We start from the raw sequence: 12,149 nt of genomic DNA, 5'->3' as shown, positions 1-12,149 counted from the left end.
GGTATAGTAGCCTGGGCTGGCATTTGTGTTCTTGTAGGGTCAGTATGACATCTGCCCAGGATCTTCTAGTTTTCATAGTCTCTGGTGAGAAGTCTGGTGTAATTCTGATAGCCCTGCTTTTATATGTTACTTGATCTTTTTCCCTTACTGCTTTTAAAATTCTTTCTTTGTTTAGTGCATTTGGTGTTTTGATTATTATGTGACAGGAGGAATTTCTTTTCTGGTCCAGTCTATTTGGAGTTCTGTAGGCTTCTTGTATGTTCATGGTCATCTCTTTCTTTAGGTTAGGGACGTTTTCTTCTACAATTTTGTTGAAGATATTTATTGGCCCTTTAAGTTGGGAGTCTTCACTCTGTTCTATACCTATTATCCTTAGGTTTGGTCTTCTCATGTGTCCTGCATTTCCTGGATGTTTTGGGTTAGGAGCTTTTTGCTTTTTGTATTTTCTTTGACTGTTGTGTTAATGTTTTCTATGGTGTCTTCCGCCCTGAGATTCTCTCTTCAATTGTCAGGAGCCATAATAGGACAAGCTGATAATGATCAAGCTAGCAGGTGATCATCCTGAAATGCCTGCTTCGGATTATTATATAATCTGTGACACGTGTGCCCTCATTAAGCAAGTCTGTGAGGGACTAAATTTAGGAAAGATTCTTACTATTAATATGCTTTCCCTGTTATTTTTAAACATATATAATAATCACTAAGTAGTAGCACACCCCTTTGGAGCTGATCTCTGCATATCCATGAAGATGTACTGTCTTGTAATGATGTCATATAGACAAATAGGTGACTTAAGTCTTAATGGTGATCCTATAAGAATTCCTAAAATTATATCTTTGATTATTAAGCTCTTTTATAACGGGACTGCTACTAGTTCCTTTTCTGATAGTTAAAACTGCGGTGAGAACTCTGCCAGTCTTCCAAGTGTCAGCAGTTAATTGCTCTTACATGGTAACCAGACTTTCTCCTACTCAGAACACATTCCAAGGGGTTGTAAAACAATTAACCGAGGTCATAAAAATGGATTAATGATTTATTATAGGTGCTAGGACAAAAAATGAAATATTGACTGAGCTTATCTATACAAAACTTTACTTATGACTCTAAACTTTCAGTGAACCTATGGAGCTGAAACAGGTGATGCATGCTTAGCTAGATAATTACTCCTAATGGATATGCATGTAAACATTCGCTGTTGTAAACTTCTATTTCAATTTATGATTTGATTCTTGGTGTGAACTTGTGATGAACTTCGTAACGTGATCATGTATTCTGAAAGATGTGTAAGTACTGGGGACAAAGAGATGAGGAGGATCTATAGAGTAGAATCTTTTCCCTTTCCCCACTTAGGATCTTTCAATTTTCCCCTTAGATAGCTTTCATAGGAAACATTTTACAACTTAGTAATAAATTCTATAATCACTTCTCTAAGTGTCTTCTTTTCCTGGGACTTCTGACTAGCAGGCCGAAAGTTAGAGCCCAGCAGTTCCTGCTGAGATAGAACAAAGGTTATTTATTTAATCCTTTGGGGCTTGAAGAAGAGGTGCTAAATGCTAGAAACTGCAGTTTCTGGCCACAGAGGATCATAGAAGGCAGGTCAGCTACAATAGCATAGTAACTTAGACTTAGATAAGTAAACTTTTATTATACAGCAACTCTAAGTATCTCGTAAGACAGAGTCTTACCCCAAAACTTGTAAAACTGAGTCTTACCCCCGCCTATGTTCTTTTCTCTTCGCTGCCTCAAGAAGAACCAACAAGGAAAAAGAAACACCCAGTTGGGGCTGGCTCCCAGCATTCTATTTCTTGTATTCTGTTGGTGATGCTTGCATCTATGACTCCTGATCTCTTTCCTAGGTTTTCTAACTCCAGGGTTGTCTCCCTTTGTGATTTCATTATTGTTTCTATTTCCATTTCTGCATCCTGGATGGTTTTGTTCATTTCCTTCACCTGTTTGATTGTGTTTTCCTGTAGTTCTTTAAGGGATTTTTGTGTTTCCTCTTGAAGGGCTTCTAGCTGTTTACCTGTGTTCTCCTGTATTTCTTTGAGGGAGTTATTTATGTCCTTCTTAAAGTCCTATATCATCATCATGAGAAATGATTTTAGATCTGAATCTTGCTTATCCAGTGTGATGGTGTGTCTAGGGCTTGCTATGGTGGGAGAATTGGGTTCTGATGATGCCAAGCAACCTTGGTTTCTGTTGCTTATGTTCTTAGGCTTGCCTCCCTCCATCTGGTTATCTCTAGTGCTACCTGCCCTGGCTTAATCTGACTGGGGCCTGTCCTTCCTGTGATCCTAGTTGTGCCAGAACTCCTCAGAGTCAGGCTGTCTCTGTGATCCTGTGATTCTGGGATCCTGTGATCCTGGGCCCTTTAGAGCTCCCAAGAGTGGAGCTGGCTGCAAAATTTGCACCCAAGGTCTGCTCAGAGCACCAGTTCAGACAGACTAGAAGCTACTGGTGCCACTGATCTGGCAGAGTTCCTGTGTGCCTGGGTCCTGCTGGTCCGAGTTACTCCTGGTGTTGGGACAGATGTTGTATCCTCCTCACCTCTGATCCTATTATACTTTGTTTTTTATGTAGAAATTTTTATTGATTCTTTGTGAATTTCACATCATACATCCCAATCATACTTATCTCTCAGTCCTTCCATATCTAACCTCCATCCTTGTAACCTGTCCTCCACAAAAAATAAAATAAAATAAATAAAACATCTCGCTGCAGAAGTTGCAGTATGTCATGGTATGTCCCACAGTATACCCTTTAGTCCAAACAGCTTAATTGCAAATGGTCATTGCAATGAGTCATTGGTCTTGCTCTCAGCCTTTGACTTCTGCAACACTATCAATATTGAACTCTCACTGAGCCTCTTCTCAGATATCCTGCTGTTTTCCTGAGTCTTGGGATTCTACATCTTTGGATCTAAGCACCAGTCCTTCAAGCATTCTAGAAGTTCATATTGGGGTTATATATTGGGATGGTCCAGCTCAAAGCCCTGGATCAAGGCCTCGGTGGTAGCTGAGATGGTCAGCCTGCCAGCTGTCTTTGATCCCCAACTAATGGGACTGGCTCTTCTGGCCAACTATCTCATGCCCATGACACCAGGGCCATCTCTATCATCTTGCCCAGGCAGCTCGACACAGTGCGTGGACATCAACATGAACTCAAGTGGCAACCCAGACCACGTACATCCTCATGGCCTTTGGTGGTAACATGGGACACAGACATCAACACAGATTGCAGCTGCAGCAGAATCAGGGATCCAGACATGGCTGCTGGTGGTAGCATGTCACCATGGGCTCAGGGGCAGCACAGGACACTCAGATAAGTTTGTCTACCATCATCAGAACAGCTTCTGGACCTCAACATTGTCTCAGGAAAGCAATCAGACCATGGACATCCAAATGGCTTTCAGTGGCAACACAGACAAGAGATATCAGCAAAGACCCTAGCTACAGAACCAGACATTGTCCCTGGGAGAAGCTTGTGATCATGCATCATTATGAGCTCAAGCAGTTACACAAGTTCCTCACATCTGTCTGTTCATTACCACAGTCATGTCTCCAGTTCTACCTCTCTTCATAGTGCACAGACTACTTGGCTTCACTTTCTCTCCCATCTCTCCACTGAAATACTACATTTTTCCCATCTATCCATCACATATTAATCCATCATAATGGTACCCAATGTGATCCAGGTGCTGGGTACTTGGATGTCTTTCTTCAGATTGCTCTGGGCCCTAGGGCCAGGACAGGCCAGACTCTATTCTCTGAAACTATTTCTAGCTTATGTCAAGAGACTTCTTCAGATAGCATTTGATGAATGGTTGAACTACATAAAGAATATTAATACATAATTTATCATAATGTAAATTTATAATATAAATTAAGTCTGTTTTCAACATATCTTTATTACTCTTCCCATCAAGTGATGGCGACTAGGGCTGGAGAGATGGTTTAGAGATTAAGAGTACTTGTTGCTCTTACGGAGTACCCAAGTTCAATTTCCAACACTGACTGGGTGGTTCAAAATCACTCATATCTCTATTTCCATAGAATCCAATGTGCTTCTCTGACATCCTTGGATACCAGGAATACTCAGTGTGCAGAGACATATACAGGCAAATCACTCATACACATACATTAAAATTAATTAATTAAAAGATCTTAAAGGAGATAGAATGTGACTCATCTTGTCATCTGCACCTAAACTCTTCATATGACTTCTTTTGAAAAATGTAATTCTGAAGTCACGATACTATGTAACTCTGAAGAAATATCACTCTGTGTTACCTATTCGTCACTACGACAAAATACCTGATAGAACCAATTCTTAGTTAGAGAGGCTTCAATTTTTGATCAGCTTGCTACATGGTGAGTCAGAAAATCACGTGGAGAATTCTTCAGAGGCACACTTCAGCAACCTACTTCCTCTAGCTTTCCCTCAGCTCAATTCAACAGGAGTTTTTCATAGAAAACCTGTTGATAAATCCAATCACTTCTCAAATTTACCACTAACTGGGGACCAAGCCGAGTCTTTAGGAGGACAATTCATATGCAAATTAGAGCAGACTTTCCTCAGCCTAGGTCCTAGGCTACTAATGGGTAAAGGGATAAGTGAAGGGGGAGAAGATGTGGCCACATGCAGAAGCCACCTTTCCAGTGTGGAGTAGACACATGAGTGAATCTAAGAGAATTTGGCAAAAGAACCACATAGACAACACACAGAAGTACTATAAATCATAAGTTGTTTTAAGTCACCAATTTTGTGGTGGTATTTCTTAGAAATGGTGATATTTCTTACCAACTAAAAAGCTGACTGTACCATGACCAGTTTGGAAGTACCACGGGTTTCTTTCATGATCCTTGTACTTCTACCTTCAGTCACTACAGTCTCACCCCAATACAGCATGGCAAATGTTCCCTTCAAACAGGAGCCATAGCTATCAGTACTTTGCTGCAAATACACGCAAACTCCTATTTCATTGAGAAAAGCCCACATGGCACTGCATATCTTAGAGCTACAACTGTGAGTCTTTGTATTTTACTCTGCTGTGGCTTGCCATTGTCCCTCAGCCATATTAGTTCCTACAGCCACCTCTGAACATGCTATGTGGGTACCTGCCTTCCCATTATACTGACTGCTTCTTCTGGTGCAGTGTTCTTGGCTCTTTGCTTGACTGTGACCTTTTTGATGAAGCCTGCCCTGACTATTTTACCTAAAATTGTAATTTGTATCCTTCCCAGGATTACCAATCACATATAGCCTTCCTATTATCTCTTCTTAACTTCTATACAGAAGAATAGCCTATTTGTTATGTTTTTTATCTTATAGATTTCCATCTACTTTACTCCTTACTGCATTTCAATCTCCCAGAGTTGTGCTTGGCATACAAAAGTTACAGGATATCTGTTGAATTAATACTCATTATGAACAGAATCATTGTGATCTTTGGCAATCCGTTTCAAAGTTTAACAGATCTTGGGAGCTTTCAGAAACTCTATGAATATTTTTATGGTTTGAAATGAACCTCAATCATTTTGACAAATGGTATAGAAAATATGTATGCCCAGTTGGAGTATTCATCAAACTGCGTTAATCAAAGCAGTCTCAGTATGGCCATAAATTGAAGCATGGCAGCAATTTCTTCCACTTTCTTCTCCACACTTTTCGAAAGTTATTCAGTCCATCAAACTTTCTTAAGTATTTCCTACAGACTAACCTGGATCCATTGTATTACCCTGATCTCAGTGCCTATAGGCAATTAACTTGCTGAAGAGGAGGCCAACAATGAAAGGCAGGAAAATTTCTATTGCCTTTGGTGGCCTCTCAGAAGTTGAATGTAAGCTCCTATTACTGAAGACATAGCACACGTAGGACATAGGACTTAGATTATTCCAGATGGTTCTAACCAAAAAGCCTCTTTTCCTACAGTACCCTAGTACCTGTGCTTTCCCCAGTATCAGAGAGTGTCATGCAAGCTGCCAAGGGAGAGAGGCAAACAGTGATGCCCAGCTGGGACATCTGTAAACCACAACACCCAGCATGGCAAGATATCCAAAAAGCTGCAAGAGTGCATGGATACATTGATGGTAACTAAAATCTTTCTAAGTGTACTTAAAGTCTGTGGAGCAAGCAAGAAATCATGCTTGATACTAGAAACAAGCCTACCAGTTAAGGAACTGATGTGATCATGGATATTAATAGAGAATCTACTACTTCTACTTTTCTAGACCAGCATAAATCCTAAATACATTCTAAATCTTATCTTTATACCCACAGATAAGTTTAGCTATCAGCTTTCATCAAAGAAGCTTCTTTTTACAACAAATGGAAAGCATTAACCACTACTGGGTAAAAATGCACAGATCAATGAGTTGTGAGCCCCAACCCACTACCCCAGTGTCACTGAATACATTTTTAGCACAGTTCCTGAACCAGTGACTTTGGGAACATAGACAAAAAGGGGACAGAGAAACAATAAAAGGAAGAATACCAGGAAGTGTGTTGAGAACCTTCTTCCCTAGGAATAGCTGAATAAACAATACCTGAACGATGACAATATCATACTAATAGAGATGTTTGCAAGTTTCCAGGGTTCTCACTCCTAGACAAAGAACTAGAAGCAACTAGTAAGTACTGAGGTAGGGAAAAGTAACATCTCCTGGGGATGAATTCCCTAACTGGATACTGAAGCGGTTAGCCTTAAGAACATGTACACACAAAGAACAAAAATGAATGCAGCAGTTTGTATTTATATATTTATATATGTAGACTATGTACATATAAATATATAAATGTAATAATACTAATCAAAGAAAGGGCCATCAATTTAAGGAGGGGCACATTGGTGAGGTTGGAAGGAGGGAACTAGAGGAACTAAAATGACAAGGAAGTTACATAATGGTATTTTAATTTAAAATGTATTATGAAAGAAAATTTTTAAAGTCTACAGGAAATATAATGGCATGACAGAACAATTTAGAAGTCCATTTATTTAAATTTCTATATAAAATAAATCATATTCATTGTTTATTTTATTTATTTATATTTTAAATGCTATCCCCTTTCCTGGTTTTCTCACCCAAAAGCCCCTATCCCATGTCCCCTTCCCCCTGCTTCTATGAAGGTGCTCCCTGTACCTAACACTGCTCTCCCCACCTCACCACCTTAGCATTCCCCTATGCTAGGGCATCAAGCCTTGGCAGGACCAAGGGCCTTCCCTCTCATTGATGCCCCAGAAGACCATCCTCTGCTACATATGAAGCTAGAACCATGTGTTCCTCATGTGCAGTCTTTGGTTGATGATTTAGTCCCTGGGAGATCTGGGGGGTCTGGTTGGTTGATATTGTTGTTCTTCCTAGGGGGTTGCAAACCCCTTCAGCTCCTTCAGTCCTTTCCCCAACTCCTCCATTGATGTCCGTATGCTCAGTGAAATGTTTGGCTGCAAGCATCCACATCTGTATTGGTCAGGGTCTGGCAGAGCTTCTCAGTAGACAGCTATATCAGGCTCCTGTCAACAAGCTCTTCTTGGCATCAGCAATAGTGTTTGGGTTTGGTAGCTGATATGGGATGGATCCCCAGGCGAGGCAGTCTCTGGATGACCTTTCCCTCAGTGTCTGCTCCACTCTTTGTCCCTGTACTTCCTTTAGGAATTTCCTAATTTAGGAGCAATTCTGGGTTAAAATTTTTTGAAATGGGTGAGTGGCCCCATCCCTCAACCAAGGGTGGTGCCTAACCTCTGGATATGGTCTCTACAGGTTCTCTCACCCCTTTGTTGGGTATTTCTGCTGATGTCATCCCCACTGGGTCCTGGAAAACTCTTGCTTTTCTGGCATCTGGGACTTTCTGGTGGCTAACCCCAGTTCCCCATCCCCACTGCTATACACCTCTGTTCAATTTCCTGACCCTATGTATATCTCCCGCATCTCCTCCCACACCTGATCCTGACCCCACCTTTCCCTTCCCCCTCCTCTCTTCCTCTCAAGTCCGTCTCTCACTCTACCTCCTGTGATTGTTTTGTTCCCCCTTCTAGTAAGGACTGAAGCATCCACTCTTGGGTCTTGCTTCTTCTTGAGCTTCTATGAAAATGGAAGCTTATATGGTCTGTGAGTAGCACTGTGGGTATGCTGAGCTTTTGTCCTAATATTCACTTATCAGTGAGTACATACCATGTGTATTCTTTTGTGACTGGGTTACCTCACTCAGGATTATATTTTCTAGTTCCATCCATTTACCTATGAATTTTATAAAGTCATTGTTTTTAATACCTGAGTAAGTGGTAGTTCATTGTGTAAATGTACTTCATTTTCTGTGTCCATTCTTATGTTGAAGGATATCTGGGTTGTTCCCAGCTTCTGGCTGTTATAAATTAGGGTGATATGAATATAGTGGAGCATGTGTCTATATTGATCTTAGAGCTCAGACCATTGGTGTTTTCAGGAACTTTTCCCTATGCCAATGTGTTCAAGATTCTTTCCCACTTCCACTTCTATTAGATTCAGTGTATCTGGTTTTATGTGGAGGTTCTTGATCCACTTGAACTTGAACTTTGTACAAAGAGATAAGAATGGATCAATTTGCATTCTTCTACATGCTGACCACCACTTGAGCCAGCACCATTTCTTGAATATGCTGTCTTTTTTCCATTGGATGGTTTTGGATTCTTTGTCAAAGATCAGGTGAGCATAAGTGTATGGATTTAATACTGGGTCTTCAACTCTATTCCATTGGTCTACCTGCCTGTCTCAGTCCCAATACCATGTGGTTTTTATCACTATTGTTTTTAGTAGAGCTTGAAGTCAGGGATGCTGATTCCTCCCCCCCCCCAGAAGACTGTAACCAAGCACGTGAAAAATCTATACAACAAAAACTTCAAGTCTCTGAAAAAAACACTGAAGAAGAACTCAGAAGATGGAAAGATCTCCTATGCTCATAGATTGACAGGATTAACATTGTAAAAATGGCCATCTTACCAAATCAATCTACAGATTCAATGCAATCCCCATCAAAATTCCAGTTCAATCCTTCACAGAAATAGAAAAAGCAATGCTCAAATTCATTTGAAACAACAAAAAATCCAAGATAGTGAAAACTATTCTCAACAATAAATCATATTTTCTCATGAGACTAATAAACATGGATTTTTATTACTGTAGTTACAATTGTCATTTTAAAAATTAGCATTGCAAATTTTGATATAACCTCAAATGCTCTAGAATTTAAATTACTGTCTAGTTAAAACCTCTGTATATTTTTTCAAGCAAATTCTAAATAAGTATGAACTTTAAAGTACCTAAAACTACACTAAAGAAAAAATATTCAAAAGAAAAGTAAGTCTCTGAGATAGAAAGAGTTGATTTTAAATCTTGGTAGTTAAGGCAGATTGGGATAGATGCAATGGTAAATGAAGAGAAAAACTAAGACAACTAAAGTCTAGAAAGAGACCCACAGATGTTGCCAACTACTACTCATCAAAAAATGCAGTAGGAGGGGAAACTCTATCCAATGAAGGATGCTGGTACAGTGTTCACCTGAAGTGTGTTTTTGTTTTGAAACATCTACAGAATCTAAAGGACACACTGAGAGGCTGCTTTAGTGTTGGAGATCTGCTACAGACAAGTGCATCTCTCAGGCAAAGAGCAGGTAAGTATTTGTCCTCAGGAAAACTCATTTCTTTGGGTTCCTTTCTTTATCACTAGCAAGAAAAGGCTGTACACATCTGACACACTCTAAAAGAAGCATGTGGCTCTGAAGGTATTTAGGTGGGGAATCTCAGCAGTTCTTACTGTTCTCTCCTCCTCCCCGTCTCCCTCTCCTTCTCCCTTTTGCTCTCCCTCCTCCTCTCCCTCTCCCTCTCCTTTTCTTTCTCTCTCTCATATACTACTTCCTCCTGTTTCCTTGGATCCTAATGATACTAAAGGAGAAACCACCTCTTCTACTATCTCTTAGAATGACACTTAAAAGTAAGCATGCCCCAAATCTATAAGGCTTATAAGTAGGCCTTCTAAAAGCTAATTTCAGTTTAATTTTTATACTATTCTTTGCTGTTATTTAAGCCATATGTTGATATAATGAATATCCCTTCAATCCAAAGTTAAGACTCAAAGGAGACTGATTTCTGTTCCTATATTCCCTTGAAGTTTCTCATCAGGTTAAACACTATTATGAACATTTATCAAAAGAAATACAGTCTTCTAAGGAGTATAATCTATAGACCCCTGACTTTTGTCCATCCAAATTCATAAATTAACTCTGAGACCTTCTTGAACATCTATATATTTCTAGTTCTAGTGCCTAGCACAGCGTTCTGCTCCCAGCAGGCATTCAGTGAGTGTTAATGAAATTGAACTGAAATTTAATTCAAAGCCTTTGAGGAAACTAAGTTTTTCACTTTCTGGTAGCTTTTTGCTTTATACCAAGGAGTCTTTTCCCTAGGTGTACTGTACTAAATTTAACTTTAGAACTCTATGTTTAAAAGGATCAAAGCAACTCAATCAAAAGCTTGAAAAGGATCAAAACAGTCTCCAGTGACAATCATACTCTTAGGGACCTGGGCAATAATTCTCCCAAAGGGGAAAATTCTAATGAATAATCATTTATGTCTTTAGTATAATGGAGCCTTCAAAATAGCATCACTTTAAAAATAAGCACTAAAGGATATGCTGTTGATTCACTGAAAGTTTCTCCAGGGTATATTCAAGAAGCCCTGTGCTACAAAGTGCATTATGAAAATCAGTAAGTATTCAAATTATTTTCAATCCTTTTGTTCTGTAACAGTTTTCTCCAAGAGTGAAACATCCCATTCTACAGAAGAGCTCATTAATAAAGCAAATAACTCAAGTCCCTGAAACTGACCAGATTTATTAGGTTCCTCCTTCACCAAGAATACATAAAAATTGAAGACGATTTATCATCACTCTATAAGACTACAAAGACCCTCAGAGAAACCCAACTACCTAGAAGAAATAGAGACCAGCCAAACAGCCTGAGAGCAGCAAAGACTAGCTAAACAGCTAGAAGAAACACCAGTGGCTCAGTTGCCTGAAAGAGGCACAAACCAACTAAGCCACATGGAAAGGTACTCTCCAGGCTGATGAACTTCCTGAAGGCTGTGTACTTTACTCTGCATTTCCAGCTTTTGTGAATGGCTACCCATGCTGGGGAGGGCTCTGATGATGCAGCTGTCTTTTAGTAATTTCTGGTCTTGTAAGTAACCTCTTACACACATTTTCTTACGTAGCTCCAACAAAACTCACAGGTTCACCAAGTTTGACCCATCCAAGCATCTTACTGAAGTGTGGTGAAAGTGCAAAAGATAAATACTGTGGTACTTAAAATGTATTTCCCCCCTTAGGTGTATAGAAAGTGTCACTGTAGAAATTATGTGTGTGTGTGTGTGTGTGTGTGTGTGTGTGTGTGTGTGTGTGTGTGTGAATATATTTTCAAGCCATGCCCAGTGAGACATCCCCTTCTTGCTGCCTTTGGATCAAGATGTAGATCTCTCAACTCTTCCAGAACAGTGTCTATCTGCATGCTGGGAGACTTCCCATGGTGATGATAATGATCTAAACCTCTGAAACTGTAAGCCAGCCTCAATTAAATATTTGCCTTTATAAGAGTTGCCTTGGTCTTGATGTCTCTTCATAGCAATGAAAAACAAAATGAAGACAGTAACTAAGCCCAGCCCCAAATGAGACATCTACGTTACCCCTTCCCACATTGCCACCCAAGGCACAGAGATCATCATAGAAGAGGCAGTAACTGATATTAAGTTCATAAGGATTTCTGCATATTAGCATATTCCAGACACAACACGGCTATTGCACAGATGATCTCACAGTATCTGTGGCTATCTATATAAAAAGCTACACAAGACCAAACCAGTGAGCATCCAGCAGAGATGAAGAAATGGTTCGCCTGGCACCTGCTGAGGAAAAAGCAATCCAACAGTATGTTCTTTTCAGAGATGTGGTCTCTGAAATTAGAATCAGTGCATTGTAAATAATAAAACTGAGTATGAGGTTTGAAAGAGAGTGGGGGGGAGAGTATTGGGGAGGGAAATGAGAGCAGGATTGAGTATAATAAAAATATATCATATCCATGTATGAAATTCTCAAATAAATAAAATGAAGGTTTTTTTAACAGAAGAA

This window comes from Mastomys coucha, unplaced genomic scaffold (genome assembly GCF_008632895.1).
Source record: "Mastomys coucha isolate ucsf_1 unplaced genomic scaffold, UCSF_Mcou_1 pScaffold6, whole genome shotgun sequence".
In the NCBI taxonomy this organism is placed as follows: Eukaryota; Metazoa; Chordata; class Mammalia; order Rodentia; family Muridae; genus Mastomys; species Mastomys coucha.
The sequence above is the reverse complement of the archived record's forward strand: the minus strand, read 5'-3'. Positions refer to the sequence as shown.